The sequence below is a fragment of the Balaenoptera physalus genome (genome assembly GCF_965194825.1).
Source record: "Balaenoptera physalus genome assembly, chromosome: 9".
Lineage (NCBI taxonomy): Eukaryota > Metazoa > Chordata > Mammalia > Artiodactyla > Balaenopteridae > Balaenoptera > Balaenoptera physalus.
This window is the reverse complement of record NC_138888.1, coordinates 95,030,910-95,057,562: the sequence shown is the minus strand read 5'-3', so window position 1 is coordinate 95,057,562 and position 26,653 is coordinate 95,030,910. Positions and strand designations below refer to the sequence as shown.

General features: G+C 40.5%; 1 protein-coding gene across 4 annotated transcripts in view; it reads left to right on the top strand.

Moving 5' to 3' along the window:
- MEI4 (meiotic double-stranded break formation protein 4) overlaps nucleotides 1-26,653 on the top strand; it is a 255,740-nt gene that overhangs the window by 57,020 nt on the left and 172,067 nt on the right. The gene's annotated exons all lie outside the window — the stretch shown is intronic.

The window sequence follows — 26,653 nt, the reverse complement described above, 5'->3', positions numbered from 1 at the left end:
CCAGGCTTTCCGAAGCTTCTCTTTAAAGAAGCACTTAGTCCGTGCACAGGCATCTGTGACAGTGAACACAGTGATGACAAACTTAGCTGCTCACTTCCCTTATAGACAGGAAATGCCACATGCACCTAGGCCTTTTGTACCCACAGGTCTGTGTAAAAAAGAAAAGTATGTTTAATCAGATGTGCAATGTACAGTTTTAAAATTTGTTTTTATTTTTAAGTGACTTTCTGAAAGGCTTTTCCTCTTCAGAGCTGGTAGACATCAGGCCAGAGTTCCTGGTAGTGGCTTAGATCCTGCCCCTGCATTCAAATCCCCTGGGAGCTGTGAAAATATCTTGATGCCTGGATTGCACCCCAGACGGATGATGTCAGAATCTCTAGGGGTTGGAGTGAGGTATTCTTATTCTTTCACTATCCCTACGTTATTCTAAAGTACTGCCAAGTTTGAGAAACACTGCTTTAAGGCCAACTTTTATTTTTCTGTGTTCAACCTAAATGCTCTTATTTCCAGTTTTCATTACTAATCCCACGTAGTTTTAATGCCCCTGTTTTCTTGGCATATTCTCTGTGGAATGCTGCAGTTATTGACTAGAAAGAGTAGAACATGCTGATATTGGCCCTTTGGGGGAGTTACCTGGTGATAGATTTAGTCCACACTAATTTACTGTAATTATGAGATTTGGGAGCATGGGTGGTACCGGTGGAGGAGATGGTGGGTGTGTGGGCAGCTGGGGGAAGGGCTGTCCAGTTGCCTGTGTGGGTGTTTGGATGTGCTGCTGACCTGACTAGGATTGGAGTTGGGCCCTTGGTGGGGTTTGCAAGCTCTTTGGTGTGGGTGGTGAGCAACTATTAAATGAAATGGCATTTTTTTTTCAATCTCCTCTTCCTTTATTCTGTAAGGACAGAGAGTAGTCATAGTAGACAGCTTCTTCTAGCTCGAAAAGTAATATCACAGGCATATCATTTTTAAAATTAGGGAATACTTGTATTTCTGCTCTTTCTCCAGTATTATTTGTTCACTTTAGTATATGGCTTATTGAACAATCTGTGGTATGCTTTTAAAATGCTTCTTCTTAGGTTATTGCTGTAATTACTGTACTGTTCAGGGTCCTTGAATTAGCAGTAATACTCTGCAGTTCATGATGAGTTAAGATACCTCTTAGGAAAGAATCAAGTATTATTCCTCCCTTTGACTAACATTTGGAGATGAAATCTTAGCAATACTGTGGTATATTACTGAGAAACCCTATGCCAGTTGGTGCAGAGATTTTTTCTGTTGTATGATTCATAAATAACTATTTAATTAATAGAGTACTTAATATATATATGCACACAACTACATAATGCTTTAGTTAAAATTACACTAAAAATGTTGTGGCAGCATGGTCTTAATTCATATATTCTGCTTTTAATGCTGTGAACAATTTTACCAAGAATTCTCAGCTACGAAAATTAATTAATTAGGATTTTATCTTCCAGATAGTTCTGAAGTAAATGCTTTTTCCCCGCAACTAGCTAAAATCTTCAACATTTACTGGAAGGTAGTAGACACTGACTTTTTGTGGCTTGAATATCATGGATTTATGTTTACCAGAAGGCATCTTGCAAGCAAGTGGAAATGATGTGATTTTAACATCCATTCTGACATGTTTGAATAAGGAAAAGGGCAATGCCTAGAGCACCATGCTTAGTATAAGACACCTGAATACACTAATGAGTGGTCATCATGCAAGTCTAGTGCCCAGTAGGTGCTCAGTGATTAATTTAAGAATGAACATACATAAATGAATGAAAAAAGAACCAGCACAGGAAGAGGAGGTATTCTTGATGGGGGGAAGGTTGCTGAGGACAAATTCTGGAGGTGGAGAGCTTACTGGAAAGAGCATGGATGTGGGAATTAGAGGAATCTGGGTTGAATCTCAGTTCTACCGACATTGGCAAAGTTCCTTTAGACAACTCACTTTCCTTCTATGAGTCTCACTTTCCTCCTCTGTAAAATGAGGAGGAGGAAGAGGATAATGATGGGCAGTGGTGAGGTTTAATGGGGAATGCTTGGCCCCGAGCTTCTTGACACATAGACAGAAAATAAATACTAGTTTTCTTCCTGGGCTTGATAGTCTGATGGGAATTGTCATTGATTCCTTAACAGCAGAAGAACTTAAGTTTCTTGTTTTTTTGTATTTTGTTTTTTGACTTGAGAATTTTATTGTTTAATTCTGTCTTGCAGAATTAAACTGACTCTAGCTTTTTAGCAGGTTATTCCGGTGGGAAAGGAAAGAACAAAGGTTTAAGGGCGTGTGTAAGTTTTCTTTTTTCCGGTAGTAAAATTAAATGATTGGCATCTTTGCCATGTTTTCAGTTTGGTCCGGTAGCAAAAGTGGGAGCTCCTTGGTGTGCTGCAGGCCTGGCAGTCTGATTCTCTTAGGAGTAAGTAAACTCTTTAGAACATTCTGTAGGAATTTAGCTGTTACCCTGTTTCATTATTTTGGGAGTTGCATTAATGGAACTGGATTTTCATTCTCTGCCCTGTCTCTATATCGTTATTAAAAATCCTAATCTCGTTTCTATTCTTTTGTTCTCATTTCTCAATCATATAATTTTCAGTGTACTCCTTCCACAAGGAGCCCTGTGAGTTCTGTCTTTTCTGTAAAACATTATCTCTCCTTGAACATTGTAGGAGCACCTTGTAGGTCATCTACCACCCATTTTACCTCTGCAGTTTTTCCTAAGGCAGAGTTAAGATCAGTTTTTAAGCAGTGATAGCGTTCCATTGTATAGGAACAGATGTAATTCAGGTCCTTTCCTGTCGTGAACCCAGAATTTCTTCTCAGCCCCATATGCTCGTCTCTGCGTGCCTCTTCGTTCCCTCTGCTCCAGCTCTGCCTTCACAGAGCCCTTGCCCACGCACCTGCCTCTGTGCCCTTCGTCCATGCTCCTTCCTCCTGCAAAAGACTCCCTGGGGAAAGCTCTGTGATCCCTTGACACTCGTACCACATGAAGTCTTTCTGGCTTCTCCCTAGTCAGAACTGATTCCTGCACGTTCCTGTAGCACCACATGGACCTCAGTTTGACAGTGATGCACTTTTGCCTGTGGTAGAGCTTGTTCTTGGCCTGCCTTTTTCTCATTCCCTGATGGTAGGAGGCCTTGCCTTCTTTACCCTTTGAGTCCTCTCACCCCTTATTCTAGTGCCTTTACATTGTGACACCCAACACATATCTGATGAATTAAATTGAATACAGTATAAGCTCTGTGAAATCCTCTGATCTGGCAAGGCAGGATATACTTAGTTTGGTTTATTTTCTCCCCGAAAAATGTGTGTTCATTTCATTTTTTTTAATGGTAAGAGATTATGCTGCACTTTTGGTCAAGTTTATTTAATTTCCTAGACCACTGATTTTTACAATGAGGGATGGACGGATGAACTGTAATACTAAAGCTGTGCTGTACTGCTTTATAACTCAGCCTTGCAAGTTATGGAAACCAGCACTCCTGAGAGTGGTCTTTGTTTTCAGGAATATCACAGTAGTAAAGAGCAGTGGAAATGAGCTCTGCTTGGTTAGCAATAAGGTGTCTGCAGAAAACTGACTCTGAGCTTCCCTTTTTACCAAAGAATATATTTTAATCATAATGGACAGTGTAATAATTGACTGTTTGAGCTCTCTCTGGTTATGCCTCTTTTATCAGAATTAAGACTGTTTTTACTTTGTCTCCTTATACTAGGGAACAGACTCTACAGAATTAAGTATGTGACTTTTGGCCATATCCATATGTTCTTACAGAGTTGTCATTTGGGACTTTACTGGCAGATAGACTGTACTTAAAAAAAAAGAATGTTAGCTCTGAAAATGCACATGTCTCCAGACAGTGGCATGTGAATGACTCTTGGTCTTTGTAACAAGCCTATAATTAGTTCACATACTCAAGGCATATGATGAGCTATTATGTCATCCTTCAAATGTTTCATTCCACAGTGAAATGAAATTCAAAATTGGCCAATTACAGTGTTTTTCTATTTCTGGATTGTCTGTCAGTCTAGGGCTGTTATTCATATTTTCAGATAGTCTTGTGAGTTTTTAAAGAGAAGAGTAATTTATGTGATTCCATGATGAAACAATCTCTTCACCTCTGAGCTTTCCTAACCCTTTTCTTGTAATGCTGTTATAATATCCATTTAGCAGGGACCTCTGACCACCCACCTTGTGCCTGGCACTGTGTTGAGTGCTTAGGATATAGTGTAAGACTGATGTTTGGAGTTTACAGTCACAAAGAGAAGACAGTTAATGTGTAATAACAGGTCCTGTGGAGCCCATTTCAGAGGAATCTGATCTGATCCAAGCATCAGAGAAGGCATTTAAATTAAAATCTGGAGATGGAATAGTAGTCAGGATAGGTGGGTTTATAAGGGGTAGGAGAATGTTCTAGATAAAAACAAAACAAAACACAGAGGTGTGGTGGTAAATATAGTTAGAGGAGTGGTTTCCAAACTTGGGTGCACATTAGAATCACCTGAAAAGTTTGACAAAAGTCACTGCTTAGATCCCATTCTGAGAGACACTGTTGGATACTTGGAAAACCATTATTGAGGTATTTTCAGCAGGTGGGTGACACAGTATGATTGTGGGAGGAGATCACTGGGCTTCAGCCTGAGACAGATTGCAGAGGGTTGGGGCTGGGTGGGCACAGACCCACTGAGAGGCACTGCAGTGAACTGGGCAACAGAGGGGAACAGCTTAGCGTCAGCTGGGATGAAGAACAATGGTGAGAGTAAAAGTTGGCATCTTAGACTTTTCAGGCTGTTATAACAAAAATACCACAGGCTGGGTGGCTCGTAAACAGCGGGCGTTGATTTCTCACACTTCTGGGGGCTCAGAAGTCCCAAATCAAGGCACCAGCAGATTTTTGGTGTCTGGTGTGGGCTTGCTGCCTGGTTTATAGGCAGCACCTTCTTGCTGTGTCCTCACATGGTGGAAGGGGTGAGGGACCTCTCCGGGGCCTCTCTGTAAGGGCACTGATCCCACTCATGAGGGCTACACCCACATGACCTAATCACCTCCCAAAGGTCCCACTTCCTAAACCAGCACACTGGGGCTTAGGATTTCAACCTATGAATTTTGGAGGAGACATGAACATTCAATCCACAGCACTTGGCAAATAGAAAAGAGAAGAGAGGCTAATTAGTTTTGAGAAAATCCGAAGTTAATATCACATAAACCAAATGAAGAGAGTAATTTGAGAATGAGGAAATGTATGAGGTGAGAGGTCAAGCAAGGTGGAAACTGATGACTGTCCATTTATTCAAGTGACCAGGAGGTCCTTTGTTCAGTAGCATCTTTGCCTAGAGAAGTAGAATATATATGAAAGACCCATCCACATGCAGTAGGCAATGAGTTTTGTGAATAATAATAGAAAAGTAACTGGTATAATGTGATTAGGAAACACTTAAGGGAAGAGAGAGCATGTGAGTGAGCCTTGAAGGACACGTAGAACTTCAGTAAATGGGAATACACAACCCAGGAAGAAAAGAACATCCCGAGGTGTGGGTGTGGTGTGTCCAGGACCAGAATATATGATTGCTTTTATGAAGTTCCAGCTTTATTTTCCAATAATGAGGAGACATTAAAAGTTATGCACTAGGACTGGTGTTAATCCAGCAGCAGGGTATTGATTGCAGGAGAGGGGGAGGAACTATACTGAAGGCAGGGAAGCCTGATAGGAGAAGATGGTAGTGTTCTAAGCATGAAATGAGAAGAGCATGGCCTAGGATGCTGGAAGAGGGAATGAAAAGGGGCAGAGTGACGCATTTTGAAACAAACAAAAATAATACAGCTTAGCAAATAACTGGCTGTAGGGAGAGAAGAAAAAGAGAGCGCTCAAAGTTGGATTCAACGTTTTGAAATTTGGTGGTTTGAAGAAAGAACTTTTTATTTAACAGTGATACATGTATGTGCTATTTATTGATGTAGTTGATTATGAGGTCAAAAATATTTCGCATTTTGAGAGGGAAAGGAAACATGTATTTAATGAACCGACATTTAAAAATGTCTCTTTGGTACCAGCAGGATCCATTGTCAGAGTCCTGGTGGGGTGACGTCTCCACGTGAAAGGGAGAGAGGATGTCTCGGATGTGAGTGCTGATTTCTGAGCCCTGCAGGGTCCGTGAGGGTCTTGGAGCAGAGTCCCCCGACCTGGGTCAACAGAATTTATGGGGACTCCCAGAACCTGGGGGACGATAAGTACATACATCAAGGCTCTGAAAGGCACTAGTAGGAGGACCGGTGTGTTTTATGGCTCATATTATAATCATCTGCCCTAGGGAGAAACGCTATCTTTAGTCATCAGAACTGAAGATTAAAGGGATTTTATGAATGTTTTGTGTATCCTAGGACTATGAGATTATTTCCTTGGAGAAGCCTGAGTTATTTGAAGATACATGTTTAGCAGTTATCTGGGGAAAGATTGAACTGTTATTGATTCTGAAGTAAATAAGAAGGGGGCATTGGAAGGTAGTATTGCCCATTATGGGCATAAGTAAAATGACATTTTAAGTGATCCTAGCAAAATTGCCTGAATTTTGTGGGTTTTTTCTTCCTTCTGTTTCATCAAAAGCAGTTTCCTTAGTATCTGAGATTGTCAGCAAAGTTTTAGGGAAAAGAAATGATTATCTTCTTGCCCAATAAGTTTTTGATTGCTTCTTAATAAAGTCTAGATTTCACAGACTGGTTTTGATATGTCAGATGGAAACTAACAAATACAATAAAATCTTGAAGCCAGAACCAATAGCCTATCTGAGGCAGGCTTTCAGAGATATCCTAGTCAGAGGAAGGCCTTATCTCCATAGATGCAGCTCGGACTTGGAGCATACCTGTAACAGTTTCCTGGCTGAGGTCTCTGTCTGTTTGATCTGAACACGTGCACGTCAGTTAGACAGAAATGTGCTTGGCTCTATATCAGGCAGATCAACGGCCTCATCCAGGCAAAGCCTGCAATTGCAGACTCAGAAGTTGTTCAGCACCTAATAAGATGGATGTAATTTAGAGAGTGGGGTTGAAGGTGGCAACATTGGAAGATGAATTAAAATAAGAGACTTTTTGCTGTGCTTGTTCAGATGTGATACAGTAAACATAACAATTCAGGTACATGTTTAGGGGTTGGAGGACTACAGGTAACTGAAAGTTGGTTTAAAAAAACACTTTTTTTTTTTTAAACATCTTTATTGGAGTATAACTGCTTTACAATGGTTAGTTTCTGCTGTATAACAAAGTGAATCAGCTATACATATACATATATCCCCATATCTCCTCCCTCTTTTGTCTCCCTCCCTCCCACCCTTTCCTATCCCACCCCTCTAGGTGGACACAAAGCACCGAGCTGATCTCCCTGTGCTATGCAGCTGCTTCCCACTAGCTATCTATTTTACACTTGGTAGTGTATATATGTCCATGCCACTCTCTCACTTCATCCCAGCTTCCCTTTCCCCCTCCTCATGTCCTCAAGTCTGTTCTCTACGTCTCTGTCTTTATTCCTGACCTGCCTCTAGGTGCTTCAGAACCTTTTTTTTTTTTTTTTAGATTCCATATATATATTAGCATACAGTATTTGTTTTTCTCTTTCTGACTTACTTCACTCTGTATGACAGTCTCTAGGTCCATCCACCTCACTACAAATAACTCACTTTCGTTTCTTTTTATGGCTGAGTAATATTCCATCGTATATATGTGCCACATCTTCTTTATCCATTCATCTGTTGATGGACACTTAGGTTGCTTCCATGTCCTGGCTATTGTAAATAGAGCTGAAATGAACATTGTGGTACATGACTCTTTTTGAATTATGGTTTTCTCAGGGTATATGCCCAGTAGTGGGATTGCTGGGTTGTATGGTAGTTCTATTTTTAGTTTTTTAAGGAACCTCCATACTGTTCTCCATAGTGGCTGTATCAATTTACATTCCCACCAAGCATGCAAGAGGGTACTCTTTTCTCCACACCCTCTCCAGCATTTGTTGTTTGTAGATTTTCTGATGATACCCATTCTAACTGGTGTGAAGTGATACCTCATTGTAGTTTTGCTTTGCATTTCTCTAGTAATTAGTGATGTTGAGCAACTTTTCATGTGCTTCTTGGCCATCTGTATGTCTTCTTTGGAGAAATGTCTATTTAGGTCTTCTGCCCATTTTTGGATTGGGTTGTTTGTTTTTTTAATATTGAGCTACATAAACTGTTTTTATATTTTGGAGATTAATCCTTTATCCCTTGATTCGTTTGCAAATATTTTCTCCCATTCTGAGAGTTGTCTTTTGTTCCCTTTGCTGTGCAAAAGCTTTTAAGTTTCATTAGGTCCCATTTGTTTTTTTTTGTTTTTGTTTTTATTTCCATTTCTCTAGGAGCTGGGTCAAACAGAATCTTGCTGTGATTTATGTCATAGAGTGTTCTGCCTATGTTTTCCTCTAAGCATTTTATGGTGTCTGTCCTTACATTGAAGTCTTTAATCCATTTTGAGTTTATTTTTGTGTATGGTGTTAGGGAGTGTTCTAATTTCAGTCTTTTACATGTAGCTGTCCAGTTTTCCCAGCACCACTTATACAAGAGGCTGTCTTTTCAACATTATATATTCTTGCCTCCTTTATCAAAGATAAGGTGACCATATGTGCGTGGGTTTATCTCTGGGCTTTCTATCCTGTTCCATTGATCTATATTTCTGTTTTTGTGCCAGTACCATACTGTCTTGATTACTGTAGCTTTGTAGTATAGTCTGAAGTCCAAGAGCTTGTTCCTGTAGCTCCATTTTTCTTTCTCTAGATTGCTTTGCCTATTCGGAGTCTTTTGTGTTTCCATACAAATTGTGAAATCTTTTGTTCTAGTTCTGTGAAAAATGCCATTGGTAGTTTGATAGGGATTGCATTGAATCTGTAGATTGCTTTGGGTAGTATACTAATTTTCACAATGTTGATTCTTCCAATCCAAGAACATGGTTTATCTCTCCATCTGCTTACCAGCATCTTTAATTTCTTTCATCAGTGTCTTATAGTTTTCTGCATACAGGTCTTTTATCTCCTTAGGTAGGTTTATTCCTAGGTATTTTATTCTTTTTGTTGCAGTGGTAAATGGTATTTGTTCCTTATTTTCTCTTTCAGATTTTTCATCATTAGTGTATAGAAATACAAGAGATTTCTGTGTATTAATTTTGTACCCTGCTACTTTCCAAATTCATTGATTAGCTGCTGTAGTTTTCTGGTAGCATCTTTAGGATTCTCTATGTATAGTATCATGTCATCTGCAAACAGTGACAGCTTTACTTCTTCTTTACCTATTCGGAATCCCTTAATTTCTTTTTCTTTGATTGCTGTGGCTAAAACTTCCAAAACTATGTTGAATAATAGTGATGAGAGTGGACAACCTTGTCTTGTTCCTGATCGTAGCGGAAATGATTTCAGTTTTTCACCATTGAGAGCGATGTTGGCTGTGGGTTTGTCATATATGGCCTTCATTATGTTGAGGTAAGTTCTCTCTATGCCTACTTTCTGGAAGGTTTTTATCATAAATGAGTGTTGAATTTTGTCAAAAGCTTTTTCTGCATCTCTTGAGATGATCATATGATTTTTCTCCTTCAATTTGTTAATATGGTTTATCACATTGATTGATTTGCATATATTGAAGAATCCTTGCATTTCTGGGATAAACCCCACTTGATCATGGTATATGATCCTTTTAATGTGCTGTTGGATTCTGTTTGCTAGTATTTTGTTGAAGATTTTTGCATCTATGTTCATCAGTGATATTGGCCTGTAGTTTTCTTTCTTTGTGACATCTTTGTCTGGTTTTGGTATCAGGGTGATGGTGGCCTCATAGAATGAGTGTGGGAGTGTTCCTTCCTCTGCTATATTTTGGAAGACTTTGAGAAGGATAGATGTTAGCTCTTCTTTAAATGTTTGATAGAATTCGCCTGTGAAGCCATCTGGTCCTGGGCTTTAGTTTGTTGGAAGATTTTTAATCACAGTTTCAATTTCAGTACTTGTGATTGGTCTGTTTATATTTTCTTTTTCTTCCTGGTTCAGTCTCAGAAGGTTCTGCTTTTCTAAGAATTTGTCCATTTCTTCCAGGTTGTCCATTTTATTGGCATATAGTTGCTTGTAGTAATCGCTCATGATCCTTTGTGTTTCTGCAGGGTCAGTTGTTACTACTCCTTTTTCATTTCTAATTCTGTTGATTTGCGTCTTCTCCCTCTTTTTGTTGATGAGTCTGACTAATGGTTTATCAATTTTGTTTATCTTCTCAAAGAACCAGCTTTTAGTTTTATTGATCTTTGCTATTGTTTCCTTCATTTCTTTTTTATTTATTTCTGCTCTGATCTTTATGGTTTCTTTCCTTCTGCTAACTTTGGGGTTTTTTTGTTCTTTTTACTCTAACTGCTTTAGGTGTAATGTTAGGTTGTTTATTTGAGATGTTTCTTGAGGTAGGATTGTATTGCTATAAACTTCCCTCTTAGAACTGCCTTTGCTGCACCCCATAGGTTTTGGGTTGTTGTGTTTTCATAGTCATTTGTTTCTAGGTATTTTTTAATTTTTTCTTTGATTTCTTCAGTGATCTCTTGGTTATTTAGTAGTGTATTGTTTAGCCTCCATGTGTTTGTATTTTTTACAGATTTTTTCCTGTAATTGATATCTAGTCTCAGAGCGTTGTGGTCAGAAAAGATACTTGATACAATTTCAATTTTCTAAAATTTACTGAGGCTTGATTTGTGACCCAAGATATGACCTAACCTGGAGAATGTTCCATGAGCACTTGAGAAGAAAGTGTAATCTGCTGAAAAACACATATCTTTTTGAGTACACTACAGAGGATCTTCTAAAATAGCAAGAAATATCAACTTGTACATACTGAACATGATATTTGCTCAGTTCAGTGCTTGACTTTCAAGGCTGGAAAAGGAGAAGAGGTTTACTTGGTTCCATTATGAGTTTATGGTATGACTAGAGAGGCAAGAGCTCTTGAGATAGTCACTTGTAAAGATACTACATGTGATGTATACAAATTTGTTTTAAGTTATATTTATTCATGTTTATTCATTCGTTGATTAATTCATAAATTTCTTTATTCCCCAGAAACTTAATTTCTCGAGTGGTGATGAAACCAACAGAAGAAATAGAATTTATATTCCTATGGAGTGGGGGTGGACAGACAATAACAAGTAAACCTATAAGCAAGAAAAATTCTGAGAGTGTTAAAAGCTGTGGAGACGCTAAACCAGGGTGAAGTGATGTAGTGTCTGGGGATGGGGCAGGGCTGCCGACTTAGACTGTGTGGTCAGTGAGACCTCGTGGGAAGGAGAGGCGATGGAGCTGACTCCTGAAGGAGCAGGGTCGTCCAAGTGGCCCCGAGGCAGGAAGTAGCCTGTGTGCTCAGTGAGCAGAAAGTGGATGGCATGGCTGGGGAGCAGAGTGAGGAATAGAGGTCGGGGGAGGAGTCCTGAGGCAGGGCAGGAACACAGGTTATGTCAGGCTTGTTCCAGTGGGTAGGACTTTAAGTAGAGTGGAATCCTTCAGTAGGTATTGAGCAGGAGTTTTAAGCTTCTTGCCCTGGCTCCTGTGTGAAGAACATATATGGGAGGAGAGGCAGGGCTGCTGGGTAGAATCCAAGGCTGCGGTCCATAAGGCAGGTGCCACTGTCTTAGGATAAGGCAGGAAGCAGACAGCTAGGCTGTATGAGGCTCTCCGTTTACAGAAGAGAAAATTCTGTGGCAAAGGTGAACCCTGAAAAGGGAGTGGCATCCCAGCTGAACTCTGAAAGGTTCAACGTGAATTAAACATGAACGTGTAGAGAGGAAGGAGAAAGGCCTTTCTAGGAGGTTGGAAGGCAGGGGTGGAGATGGCACGAAGGGGGCACAGCCCACTCCCCTGCTCTCCTAAGAAAGCAGAACAAACATGAATTGATCTAAGGTCATGTTCCTGACACTGGAATCACTTGGGGAGTTTTAAAAAATATTAATATCTGGTCCCCAGCCCTGGAGATTCTGATGTATTTGGCATGGGGTGTGGTCTCGTATGCACATCACTGTAATGTGCAGCAAGGTTGAAAACCACTGCTGTAAGATAGTTCAGTGTAACTTCTTAGACCCAGGCAGCAGGCTTTGAGCCTAGCAAAAAACTAACGAAGCGGGCTGAGTGCATGATTTGGGAGCAGAGCAAAGCAGTGCTTTTGAGGCTTTCTCAAATATTGGACTCCTCTGAGATGTTCATGTAAAGCCTAGGTTCCTAGAGTCCTCCCATGGAAACTCTGATTACCATACCTAGGAAGGCCTATGTTTAGTGTGTTCCCTTTATGGTTGTGGAAACCTTGAACTGGGTAAAAGATCTCAGTGCTTTTGTTTTCTGATAAAGAGAGTGAAGAGGACACATCTGGTGGAAATGAATGTCAATTTCAGTTGTCTAGCAGGAAGGCTAGGGGACCAAGCCAGCTTCAAGGTGCCATCTCAGCAGTGTACTCTGAGAGCAGGGGGAACCCTGAAGCCAACAGCTGAAGTCAAAGCAGTGCTTTCAGTGGTTTGGTGGAAGACAAATTCAGGCAAATTCTCTTGGAAGAGGCTTGGTCAAGGAGAGATTGAAGGTATGTGGGATCTCAACAGGAAAGGTAACAGGGGCGAGCTGGTAGAGAGCTGTGTGGCTTGGCATCCACAGTATTAGGAGGCCAGTGACTGTGGTATATTGCTGACTTCAGTCATTTTATTATTTTTGCCAGTTCCCCATGGTGTTCATAACACCCACACACTGATGAGTGGAAGTTATGCCAGTGGAGTCATCAGTTCACTTGATAGTGAGTTGTCTTTTCATAGTTTTCATGTTATTCTATAGGGCTGTGATACTGGCATCAGTCGAAGTATCCACCATCTCTCAGCCTCACACTTCCCATTTGTTAGGAATTAGGACTCTACATTTTCCCTACACTGCACGTCTCTGACCCCTAAATGGTTGCATCCAAAGAGAAGGCACTTCTTCTTATCAGCTCCTAATTTTATCCCAGTAATTCTTTTTCTTTAGAGAAATTCTCTTGTTCATTTAATTGGCCCCTTTTTATTCACTAGCTGTCAGTTACAAACAAAGTGAAGATTACAGAGAGGGATAAGGTCTGAGCCCTGCTCAGTCTATTGGGAACAAAATCGTATCACTTATTGTACCCAGTGAGACTCTGTGGTCCAGAGATTGATAACTGATGTTCAGAGGAGAGAGAAAGTGATTTTTTTGCCTTAGAGAACTAGGACTCTTAAATGTCTTTTTGGAGGAAGTTGCTGACCTTGAAGGATGGGTAGGATTTAGAAAGCTATGGATACTAGAGTATTTCAGGCAAGAAGGAACAGTGTAAATTAGGGACACAAGAATCTACTACTGGCAAATGGTTTAATTTGACTAGGACATGTGGAGAATGAAGAGGTATTCTGGAAAATAAGTTGAAAAACTAGGTTGGAGCCTATTAAGAAGAGGTGTGACAGCCAGTGGAAAACGTACTTTATTCTATAGGCAGTAAGGGGTCTTTGGAGATTTTCCAGCAGGAGAATAGAAGAGAAACCAACATTTATTGGATGTGTGCTCTGCACGTGCCAAGCAGTATTCTTTCCGAAAGTGATTCCTGTAGATGACATGAGGGATAAGATTATTCAGGCAACGTAATTGGGCAGCCATGTTTAGAATCGTTTGGGGAGGGAAGAGATTGGAGATGGGAACATCATTGTCATAGCCCACGTCTGACATGTAATTATTTTGGCATAGAAATAAAGAGGTGATATAAAAAGATTTTTATTTACTGAGTAATATTTATTGAACTCTTACTCAGTATTCCAGGCTCTGGGATATGGCAGTAAACCAGGCAGTCCGAGACTCTCATAGAGCCCACATTCTAGTGGCTGAGACAGATTTTACCAGCAGGAAATGATCAGGCAGTGACAAGGAGATTCAGAGAATTAAAACAGGGAGATGTGACAGAGGCTGATCTGGTGACATCTTTAGATTGAGTGGTCAGGGAAGGCCTCCCTGAAGAAGTGACTTTAAACAGACACTTGAATGATAAGGAGGAACCAGCCTTGAGAAAATTAGGGATGGGTTGTGGGGAGAGCAACCGAGGCAGAGCGAATGTTTAACACAAAGGCCCTAAAAGGGGAACCAACTTAGTGATTCCAAGGAGCGGAAGGGTGAGGCAGGGTCATGTTATTTGTCAGTGGAATGTAAAGGAGGGGGTCAAGGAAGAAGTCAGAGTTGACTCTTGGGGTTCAAACATTGGAGACTGGAAAGTCGTACCACCATTGTTTGGAAGCTGGACCAAGTGTAGGTGAAGGTGATGATTTGTTTTGGACATTTGTGGTTTAATGTTCAGAGGTCAAGTCACATCAAGATACCTAGGGGCTTGAGCTTGGGAGAGGAGTAGGATTGGAGATAGAGATTTGAGAATCATAGGAAAGGTGGGGATGTCCAGGAAGTTAGAACAGAGGGGGAAAGCCAAAGGCACAGCCATGAGGATGGTTTACTTTGGGAACTAGAGGATGACTTGGGAGAAAGAGTATGGGGATAACCAGGAAAGTCCAGAGTTTGAGCATCCGAAGGCAGGAGGAATCATGCTGTCATATAGTCCTGAACCAGCCAGACACACAAATATACTGTTTTGTTTTGTGAATCTCATGCAGTGAAGACAGTCCAGCTAAGACAATTATTTCATTAGGTTATAATTTCATGCATTTGATATTACTGCCTGTCTTGGTGTATTCAAATTTAGAATTGTAATGCAGGCTTCGAGAGAGGGATTAAACAAAACTGCAGCCTTTTCTTGGTCAGAATTTCTTAAACATGCTTTGCATATGCTAAAATATATCCTTCCAGAGGTAGAAGTCAAACAGTTGCTTTAAACTGAAAATTGTCTATTAGAAGATGAAATCATTTTAAAATAACATTTCCAAATTGGCCACCAGGTGGTGTAAACATTACTTTTAAGTTGTTCAATGTACAAGTGAGTGATTATTATTAAACTTAGAGATTGGTTCAAGATGGCGGAGTAGAAGGACGTGTGCTCACTCCCTCTTGCAAGAACACCAACATCACAGCTAACTGCTGAACAGTCATCAACAGGAAGACACTGGAACTCACCAGAAAAGATACCCCACATCAAAGACAAAAGAGAACCTGCAGGAAACGGTAGGAGGGGCGCAATCACAATAAAATTAAATCTGATAACCGCTGGGTGGGTGACTCACAAACTGGAGAATACTTATACCACAGAAGTCCACCCACTGGAGTGAAGGTTCTGAGCCCCATGTCAGGCTTCCCAACCTGGGGGTCCAGCAACAGGAGGAGGAATTCCCAGAGATTCAGACTCTGAAGGCTAGCAGGATTTGATTGCAGAACTACGACAGGACTGGGGGAAATGGAGACTCCAGTCTTGGAGGGCACACACAAAGTAGTGTGTGCATCAGGACCCAGGGGGAAGGAGCAGTGACCCCATAGGAGACTGAATCAGACCTACCTGCTAGTGTTGGAGGGTCTCCTGCAGAGGTGGGGGGTGGCTGTGGCTCACTGCAGGGACAAGGACACTGGCAGCAGAAGTTCTGGGAAGTACTCCCTCCTGGAGTCCGCCACTAGCCCCACCAAAGAGCCTGTAGGCTCCAGTGCAGGGTTGCCTCAGGCCAAACAACCAACAGGGAGGGAACTCAGCCCCACTCATCAGCAGACAAGCCGATTAAAGTTTTACTGAACTCTGCCTACCAGAGCAACACCCAGCTCTACCCACCACCAGTCCCTCCCATCAGGAAGCTTGCACAAGCCTCTTGGATAGCCTCATCCACCAGAGGGCAGACAGCAGAAGCAAGAAGAACTACAATCCTGCAGCCTGTGGAACAAAAACCACATTCACAGAAAGATAGACAAAATGAAAAGGCAGAGGGCTATGTACCAGATGAAGGAACAGGATAAAACCCCAGAAAAACAACTAAATGAAGTGGAGATAGGCAACCTTCCAGAAAAAGAATTCAGAATAATGAATTCAGAATAATGATAGTGAAGATGATCCAGGACCTCAGAAAAAGAATGGAGGCAAAGATCGAGAAGATGCAAGGACGTTTAACAAAGACATAGAAGAATTAAAGAACAAACAAACAGAGATGAACAATACAATAACTGAAATGAAAAATACACTAGAAGGATTCAATAGCAGAATAACTGAGGCAGAAGAACGGATAAGTGACCTGGAAGACAGAATGGTGGAAATACTGCTGCAGACAGAATAAAGAAAAAAGAATGAAAAGAAATGAAGACAGCCTAAGAGAGCTCTGGGACAACATTAAACGCAACAACATTCGCATTATAGGGGTCCCAGAAGGAGAAGAGAGAGAGAAAGGAACCGAGAAAATATTTGAAGAGATTATAGTCGAAAACTGCCCTAACATGGGAAAGGAAATAACCACCCAAGTCCAGGAAGCGCAGAGAGTCCCAGAAAGGATAAACCCAAGGAGAAACACGCCGAAACACATAGGAAACAAACTGGCAAAAATTAAAGACAAAGAAAAATTATTGAAAGCAGCAAGAGAAAAATGACAAATAACATACAAGGGAACTCCCATAAGGTTAACAACTGATTTCTCAGCAGAAACTCTACAAGCCAGAAGGGAGTGGCATGACATATTTAAAGTGATGAAAGGGAAGAACCTACAACCAAGATTACTCTACCCGGCAAGGAACTCATTCAGATTCGATGGAGAAATCAAAAGCTTTACAGACAAGCAAAAGCTAAGAGAATTCAGCACCACCAAACCAGCTCTACAACAAATGCTAAAGGAACTTCTCTAAGTAGGAAACACAAGAGAAGAAAAGGACCTACAAAAACAAACCCCAAACAATTAAGAAAATGGTCATAGGAACATACATATTGATAATTACCTTAAATGTGAGTGGATTAAATGCTCCAACCTAAAGACATAGGCTCGCAAAATGGATACAAAAACAAGACCCGTATGTGTGCTGTCTACAAGAGACCCACTTCGGACCTAGGTATACATACAGGCTGAAAGTGAGGGGATAGAAAAAGATATTCCATGCAAATTCAAATCGAAAGAAAGCTGGAGTAGCAATACTCATATCAGATAAAGTAGACTTTAAAATAAAGAATGTTATAAGAGACAAGGAAGGACACTACATAATGATCAAGGGATCAATCCAAGAAGAAGATATAACAATTATAAATATATATGCACCCAACATAGGAGCACTTCCATGCATAAGGCAAATGCTAACAGCTATAAAAGAGGAAATCGCCAGTAATACAGTAATAGTAGGGTACTTTAACACCACACTTACACCAATGGACAGATTACCCAGACAAAAAATTAATAAGGAAACACAAGCTTTACATGACATGATAGACCAGAAAGATTTAATTGATATTTATAGGACATTCCATCCAAAAACAGCAGATTACACTTTCTTCTCAAGTGCACGTGGAACATTCTCCAGCATAGATCACATCTTGTGTCACATATCAAGCCTCGGTAAATTTAAGATAATTGAAATCATATCAAGCACCTTTTCCGTCCACAAAGCTATGAGATTAGAAATCAATTACAGGGAAAAAACCATAAAAAACACAAACACATAGAGGGTAAACAGTACATTATTAAGTAACCAAGGGATCACTGAAGAAATCAAACAGGAAATCAAAAAATACCTAGAGACAAATGATAATGAAAACACGATGGTCCAAAACCTATGGGATGCAACAAAAGCAGTCCTAAGAGGGTAGTTTATAGCAATACATCAAGAAACAAGAAAAATCTCAAATAAACAATCTAACCTAACACCTAAATGAGCTAGAGAGAGAAGAGCAAACAAAGCCCAAAGTTAGTAGAAGGAAAGAAATCATAAAGATCAGAGCAGAAATAAGTGAAATAGAAACAAAGAAAACAATAGCAAAAATCAATAAAACGAAAGCTGTTTCTTTGAGAAGATAAACAAAATTGATAAACCATTAGCCAGACTCATCAAGAAAAAGAGGGAGAGGACTCAAATCAATAAAATTAGACATGAAAAAGGAGAAGTTACAACAGACACCGCAGAAATACAAAGCATCCTAAGAGAGTACTACAAGCAACTCTATGCCAGTAAAATGGACAACCTGTAAGAAATGGACAAATTCTTAGTAAGGTATAACCTTCTAACACTGAAGCGGGAAGCAATAGAAAATATGAACAGACCAGTCACAAGTAATGATGTTGAAACTGTGAATAAAATATTCCAACAAACAAAAGTCCAGGACCAGATGGCTTCACAGGTGAATTCTATAAAACATTTAGAGAAGAACTAACACCCATCCTTCTCAAACTCTTCCAAAAAATTGCAGAGGAAGTAACACTCCCAAACTCATTCTAGGAGGCCACCATCACCCTGATACCAAAACCAGACAAAGATACTACAAAAAAAGAAAATTACAGACCAATATCACTGATGAATATAGATGCGAAAATTCTCAACAAAATACTAGCAAACAGAATCCAACAGCACATCAAAAGGATCATACACCATGATCAAGTGGGGTTTTATCCCAGGAATGCAAGGATTCTTCAATATATGCAAATCAGTCAATGTGATACACCATATTAACAAATTGAAGAATAAAAACCATACGATCATCTCAATAGATGCAGAAAAAGCTTTTGACAAAATTCAGCACCCATTTATGATAAGAAACTCTCCAGAAATTGGGCATAGAGGGAACCTACTTCAACTTAATAAAGGCCATATATGACAAACCCACAGCAAACATCATTCTCAATGATGAAAAACTGAAACCATTTCCTCTAAGATCAGAAAGAAGGCATGGATGCCCACTCTCACTGCTATTATTCAACATAATTTTGGAAGTTCCAGCCACGGCAATCAGAGAAGAAAAGAAATAAAAGGAATACAAATTGGAAAAGAAGAAGTAAAACTGTCACTGTTTGCAGATGACATGATACTCTACATAGAGCATCCTAAAGATGCTACCAGAAAACTACTAGAGCTAATCAATGAATTTGGTGAAGTAACAGGATACAAAATTAATGCACAGAAATCTCTTGCATTCCTATACACTAATGATGAAAAATCTGAAAGAGAAATTAAGGAAACAATCCCATTCACCGTCGCAACAAAAAGAATTAAATACCTAAGAATAAACCTACCTAATGAGGTAAAGACCTGTACTCAGAAAACTATAAGACACTGATGAAAGAAATCAAAGATGACAGAAACAGATGGAGCGAAATACCATGTTCTTGGATTGGAAGAATCAATATTGTGAAAATGCCTATACTACCAAAAGCAATCTACAGATTCAATGCAATCCCTATCAAGTTGCCAATGGAATTTTTTACAGAACTAGAACGAAAAATCTTAAAATTTGTATGGAGACACAAAAGACCCTAAATAGCCAAAGCAGTGTTGAGGGAAAAAAATGGAGCTGGAGGAATCAGACTCCCTGACTTCAGACTATATTACAAAGCTACAGTAATCAAGACAATATGGTACTGGCACAAAAACAGAAGTATAGATCAATGGAACAGGATATTAAGCCCAGAGATAAACCCACGCACCCATGGTCAACTAATCTATGACAAAGGAGGCAAGGATATACAATGGAGAAAAGACTGTCTCTTCAACAAGTCGTGCTGGGAAAACTGGGCAGCTACATGTAAAAGAATGAAATTAGAACACTCGCTAACACCATACACAAAAATAAACTCAAAACGGATTAAAGACCTAAGTGTAAGACTGGACACTATAGAACTCTTAGAGGAAAACATAGCCAGAACATTCTATGACATAAATCACAGCAAGATCCTTTTTTACCCACCTCCTAGAGAAATGAAAATAAAAATCAATATAAACAAATGGGACCTAATGAAACTTAAGAGCTTTTGCACAGCAAAGGAAACTATAAACAAGAAGAAAAGACAACCCTCAGAATGGGAGAAAATATTTGCAAACAAATCAACGGGCAAAGGATTAATCTCCAAAATATATAAACAACTCATGCAGTTCAATATTAAAAAAAAAAAAAACGCAATCAAAAAATGGGCGGAAGACCTAAATAGATGTTTCTCCAAAGAATACGTACAGATGGCCAAGAAGCACATGAAAAGCTGCTCAGTGTCACTAATTATTAGAGAATGCAAATCAAAAGTACAATGAGGTATCACCTCACACCAGTTAGAATGGGCATCATCAGAAAATCTACAAACAAGAAATGCTGGAGAGGGTGTGGAGAAAAGGGAACCCTCTTGCACTGTTGGTGGGAATGTAAATTGATATAGCCACTATGGAGAACAGTATGGAGGTTCCTTAAAAAACTAAAAATAGAATTACCATATGACCCAGCAATCCCACTACTAGGCATATACCCAGAGAAAACCATAATTCAAAAATACACATGCACCCCAATGTTCATTGCAGCACTATTTACAATAGCCAGGTCATGGAAGCAACCTAAATACCCATCGACAGATGAATGGATAAAGAAGATGTGGTACATATATCCAATGGAATATTACTCAGCCATAAAAAGGAACAAAATTGAGTCATTTGCAGAGAACGTGGATGGATTTAGAGACTGTCATACAGAGTGAAGTAAGTTAGAAAGAGAAAAACAAAAACCGTATATTAACGCATATATGTGGAATTAGAAAAATGGCCCAGATGAACCAGTTTGCAAGGCAGAAATAGAGACACAGATGTAGAGAACAAATGTATGGACACCAAGGGGGTGAGGTGTAGGGGGCGTGCTGGTGAGATGAATTGGGAGATTGGGATGGACATATATACACTAATATGTATAAAATAGATAGCTAATTAAATAAATAAACTTAAGGAATCATACTAGGGACAAACCATATCTACCTGTGATGACATTTTAGTGTACTTGAAGAGACGCTATTTGATTTTACTTTTTCTTAATATATATATGCAACAAGTTTTCAAACTATTTCTAACTATATGGGAGGGCGGGCATCAGTCAACAGAAATACCTAGATTAGTAAACTCTGCGTCTACCCTCAAGAATCTCTCCCTTTCGTTAGTGAGTCACTAATAAATTAAAAATGGTTTGATGAGTGGTAATAGAAGCAAAGTGCGAGATAGCCCAGAATGGGGGTGATTTCCCATCCCTGGGGAGAGCAGCAAAGGGTTCACAGAGGATTTTGCAGCAGGGTTTGCAGAATCAGTCCGTCTCTGGGTTATAGTAGAAGCACACACCAGATGGTGGGAACACCCTGTGCAAATGCATGGTTGCCTGAATTAGTTTGGTGTGTTTTGGTAAACCATAAGTGGTTTAATATTGCTTGCATGTAAATACGAGTGAGGATGGAGGTGCAACTGGAATAGTGGCAGGGATGTTTTGCAGGCCACGCTGAGGAACTGAGAGGACTCTATCACGTAAAGTAAGGGAAACCTTTGGAAGGTGTTATGGTTGTGATCAAACTAGTATTTTAGTGGGGTGATTCTCATGAGGGCCGGTCAGAGTATGGTCTAGAACAGGACGGAACTAGAGACAGGTAGATCAGTTAGGCAAGCCTATTGCATTCATCAGTGCAAGAAGTGGTTATGGTGGAAGGAACTAAAGAAGGACAGACTCAGAGCTGGCGCCTAGATATTTGGTCAAGTACTATTCTGGATGCCTCTGTCCGGGTGTTTATAGCTGAGATTAACACTTGAATCAGCAGACTGAGCAAAGTGTGTTGCCCTCCCTGGTGTGGATAGGCCTCGTCCAGTCTCTTGACCTCCTGAGTAGAACAGAAATGCTGCCTGAGAGAGAAGTCCTCCTGCCTGACTGGTTCTGAGCTGGGACGTCTGTATTTTCCTGCCTTTGGACTCAAACTGAACTGAAACCTTGGCTCTTCTTGGGTCTGGAACCTGCTGAATTTCAGACGGGAACTCACACCATCAGCTCTCCTGGGGCTCCAGCTTGCTGACTGCAGATCTAGGAATTTCTCAGTTTCCATAATCACGTGGGCCAGTTCCTCGTAATAAATTTACTTCCTTGTCTCTCTTTCTACCCTACTGGTTCTGTTTCTCTGGATTGTCCTGACGTACACACGTGCAGAAGGTAGAACCAACATAATGTGGCATTGCAGTGTGTGTGTAGGATAGGAAAAGGGGGGGGGTGAGGATGGTTCCTCTCCCCAGGCCTGGTGACTGGAGGAATAGTCCTGCTGTCAGCTGACACAGATAGTCCATAGGAGAAACATAAATTGTGTTGTTTGTGTGTGCAGAGTGTGAAGATGACTTGTTCAGTTTTACAAACACAGAGTTCATGGGGTTTGCAAAGTGTAAAGATGCATTTTAAACAGCTGGTTCTTTTATAAATGAAGTAGGAACTGTGGAAATGGATGAGAAAAGGCATGAAAAATTGATCTGGGTGTGAATATTTTGGGGGGGCAGCAGAATATATATTTACTGTTCAAGGGTGAGCATTTCTAGGGCAGGATGTGTGGCAAGAGGGCACTGGCTCTGTTTTGTTAAGTGTGCTTGCGATCCACTCTGAAATGGTGAGTGGATTAAAGTGGAAGTTAACAACTGCAAGAAAATGGAAGCGTTAAGGGTCCAGTAAAGTGGAACAGAAGGTCTGTGGGATCCAGTGTATGGGAGAGACTGTAGAATATTTTAGGCAGAATCTGTAGTTTTAATTGCTATCTTATTTCATGTACTTTTGTATATGCTTTCACACTTCAGCATAATTTACATTCTTGATATCTATAATCATTTAACAATAATAGATTAATTATTTGCGTTTCATATGTACTGGACTGTGCTTGATCAGTTTGTGTGTGTGTGTGTGTGTGTGTAGTTTATTATCTCTTTTAAATCTAATAACACACGTGTTAATTAGATCATATCCAGTGACTTGGAGGGAAATTACAGTCCTCAGTCCCTTCAGCCCAATAAGAAGTCAAGAAAGACACATCATTTGACTTCTGCTTTACCTTAATCCCTCCTGGAACAACAGGAATTACAAAAAGTTGCAGGAGCATGGCTTCATTTTCTCTCCTCTCCTTTGGGTATGGTGCTTTGTTAGCCATGCTTTGCGATTTATGTTGAGAAAAGTCATCCAAGCAAATGAGTGAAATCTGATTGTGGTTATTATGTAAGATTCATTTAAAGAGACAGGGATCTTTTCTGTTTCCATGCTCTGTGTTACCCAAATAAGGGTGGATATTTAAAAATCTTGTTTTATGAATAAATATTTCATTTATGACTATTGCAAGATTATAACCTGTTAATATATTCAGTATCACTGAAAATGTTTAATCCTCTCTAGGAAAGCTTTTTCCCCCTGTTTGTCTTTTCCATTTTATAAGAATATACACAATAGGAACATTTGCCCACTATTATCTACTTTATTTAGTAGGCAGTGAGGGGTTTCCAACCTGAAAGTGTTGGTTTCCAGTGCTAATGCTGTTTGCATTCTATACAGTTTCATCACTGAGGACAAATAGAAGAGGAAATTAATTGGTTATTGGTTACCAGAAGTAGTAGATACTATAAAAAGTAAATTATTGGCTTTTTGTTAGCAAGTACTCTGAGACATTATCAGTTATTATTGGAATGACCATATTCTTTCTGTCTGCCTTTCTATCTATTCTGTTTGATTTCTCTTATCTGTGTATGTACTTGTCGCGGTTTGGGGTAAGATCGTGGTGCACCGTGAATATTGAGGGGTGAGAGGAGGTCTGTCTCAGCCAGCAGCAGGTTGTTGCCCTAAGCGTTTCCCCTGATAAGGTGTCTTCTACAGATGATGACATTACTCAGTGAGGGGACCACAAAGATGACAAGAGACAGGACTTCTGCCATTCAGGAGCTCAGAAACAAGTGGATAACATAGAGAAATTGATGGGGACTTCCCTGGTGGCACAGTGGTTAAGAATCCGCCTGCCAATGCAGGAGACACGGGTTCGAGCCCTGGTCCGGGAAGATCCCACCTGCCACGGAGCAACTAAGCCCGTGCGCCACAACTACTGAGCCTGCGCTCTAGAGCCCACGAGCCACAACTACTGAGCCCGTGCGCCACAACTACTGAAGCCCGCGTGCCCAGAGCCTGTGCTCCACAACAAGAGAAGCCACCGCAATGAGAAGCCCGCGCACCGCAACGAAGAGTAGCCCCCGCTCACCACAACTAGAGAAAGCCCGCATGCAGCAACGAAGGAAGACCCAATGAAGCCAAAAATACATAAATAAATAAATTTATAAAAAAAGAAATTGATGTATGCCATAGTGGAAATGTACAGAAGCTGGTATGGAAACACACAGGCCTCTTTGCCGTGGTTGGAAGGCCTTGAAACAGAAGGCTTGGTTTTCCTTGCTCACTGTGTGGCTTTTCTCAGACCTCTTCATCAAGTTGAGCCTGTGTTTATGTCCTTTTTGGTAAATTAGGGATAACAGCATACTTTCCAGGGTTCCTCTGAACAACTGAATTATTCCCTGGAGCTACTTTGTAAGGTGAAATGTGAATATAGATTCTTTTCTTCGATTTGGTAGCATGACTTTGATACTGTGAGCCTCGTTGTGTAACACCTCCTTGTGGTCCTCTCCTGTGGAGCCCTGAGCTCCTTTAGGGCGCTGAGAGGCTGCTCTGCATGTGGTCTCCACATTGTCATCCTCAGCGTATGGCCTTATCACTCGTTTCTGAGGACACAGAAACAAACCAGAGAGGAAGAATGGTACTTGGTTTTGTGTATTCCTATCACCAGAGCCCATGCGTGGTTAGAACTACTGCCTTCAAATTTGCACCTGTGAGCACCTGGAGATGAGATGGCATGATTATTACTTGCCTGAAGGCACACCAGTGAGGAGTGAGTGAGAAGCGGAAACAAGAAAGCAGCTTTTGCTTCCCAACTTAGTTGTTGGGAGAATTCATTTTATGAGACTTCCCTGAAATCATCACCTGTGAAGTTCAGCTTACTTTGCTGGAAAATTGAGTAGGTTAATAAAATATTTAAACTTATGTTCACTTTCTTAGTGGAGAACCTTTTTGAATTTTGTGAAAGAAATATGTAATCTACCTGAATAATTACCATAGTACCCCCTGTTTTACTTGTGTGCAGAGTGAGGTGGATGTCTTGAGAAGTTATTTCAAGTGTTTTTCCTTGCTCCTAAGAAAAAGAAAGTGTCTGTTGGCTTACAATGAACATGTTGTCTGCCTGTTTTAATATAGAAATAGCCACATGTCGTTAAACTTGTTGCTGACGGTCCACTGCTCTGGGTACCACCGCATTTGGGAATTTGCTGCATCACCTCCCTAATTTGGAGTACAGATACTGTAGTGATAATTCCCAAGCACATATTTGCACATTTGTAGTGGTCATAGTAGACACTTGTTAAATGAATGCACGCTAAATTAAAGCTTAATCCTCTGATTCTGCCTCATCAGCTTCTCATTTTACTGAAGGAAAAAAGAGCAGTAAATTAGATAGATTTCCAATTTATGGCGGGGCAGGGAGAGGATGCTGCTTTTGCCATTGTTCTTATGTCCTGTTCAACTAGTGTCCCCCATCTCCAACTTAAAAAAAATTTAAAAAAAGACTGTGGGGTGAGATCTCCTTTAACTTCCTATGTGCCAGGGATATTTTTACATCCCTGTACATCCTCATCCTATTTCCTTCAGCCTGGGGGGGGGGGAAATTCATCAGTAAGTGCAACCCATCCACTGGTCCTCGACTCCGTCTCCTTCCACCTGCTCCCGAGTCATGCCCCACCTATTTTCTCTCCTGCCTCCAGCTTTTGCTTCTCCAGCTTTTTTCTTCATAATCTATAATCGCTCGTGTTTCTCCCAGTGTGTCCGGCCATGTTTGCCTGCAGTTACTCTCTGTGTTAAGCTGTCCCGATCCAGGTCCTCAGAAGCCTTCGCCCCTCTTCACTGTCTTTGTGACTTTCCCCATCACTCTTCGGTCCGCTCACTGTGGCTTCTGCCCACCACCCCGACTGACCGAAGCTGCTTTGGACACGATCGCTGGTGATTTTCTAGCTGGTAGTTCCGACATGTTTTTTTAGCTCTTTATTTTATTGGACTTCCCTCCTGCATGTAATTCTCCTTGAAACTATTCCCTAGCCGTTCATGACACTGTTGTTTTTATTCTTCTTGTACCTCTTTAATTGTTCCTTCTCTGTCTCCCTGATGATTGTCTTTTCATTTCTCTCATCACTTGATATCAGGACTGATAGGGGTGACTCTGAACTGATCTTTCAGTGTCTCATTGGGTCCTTCTCCAGTGTGCCCTGCGCAAAGCCCGTAGAGTGACCTGTGAAATGGAAATACGACCACTTCACTTTCCTGCGTTACACTGTTTATTGTCCTATTCCTGCTTCCACTGCTGACATCAGTATTTCTCCAACGTGGTTGCATAGATACATGCATGTGCTGTAGAACATTCAGTGAGAATGTTGTGTGTACGTTTTACTGATAATCATTTTACAAACAACAGCCTTGTTGTGTTTACGATGGCATCTCTGTCACAGAATGACCTAAAGTTACTAAGTTAAGCCTGAACTGCAGTATGTCTCAGCTGATGTCAGAAAATTCTGGTGGTTATATATATAGTTTCAAGGATCTGTGACACACACACACACACACACACACACATATATATATATATACACACAC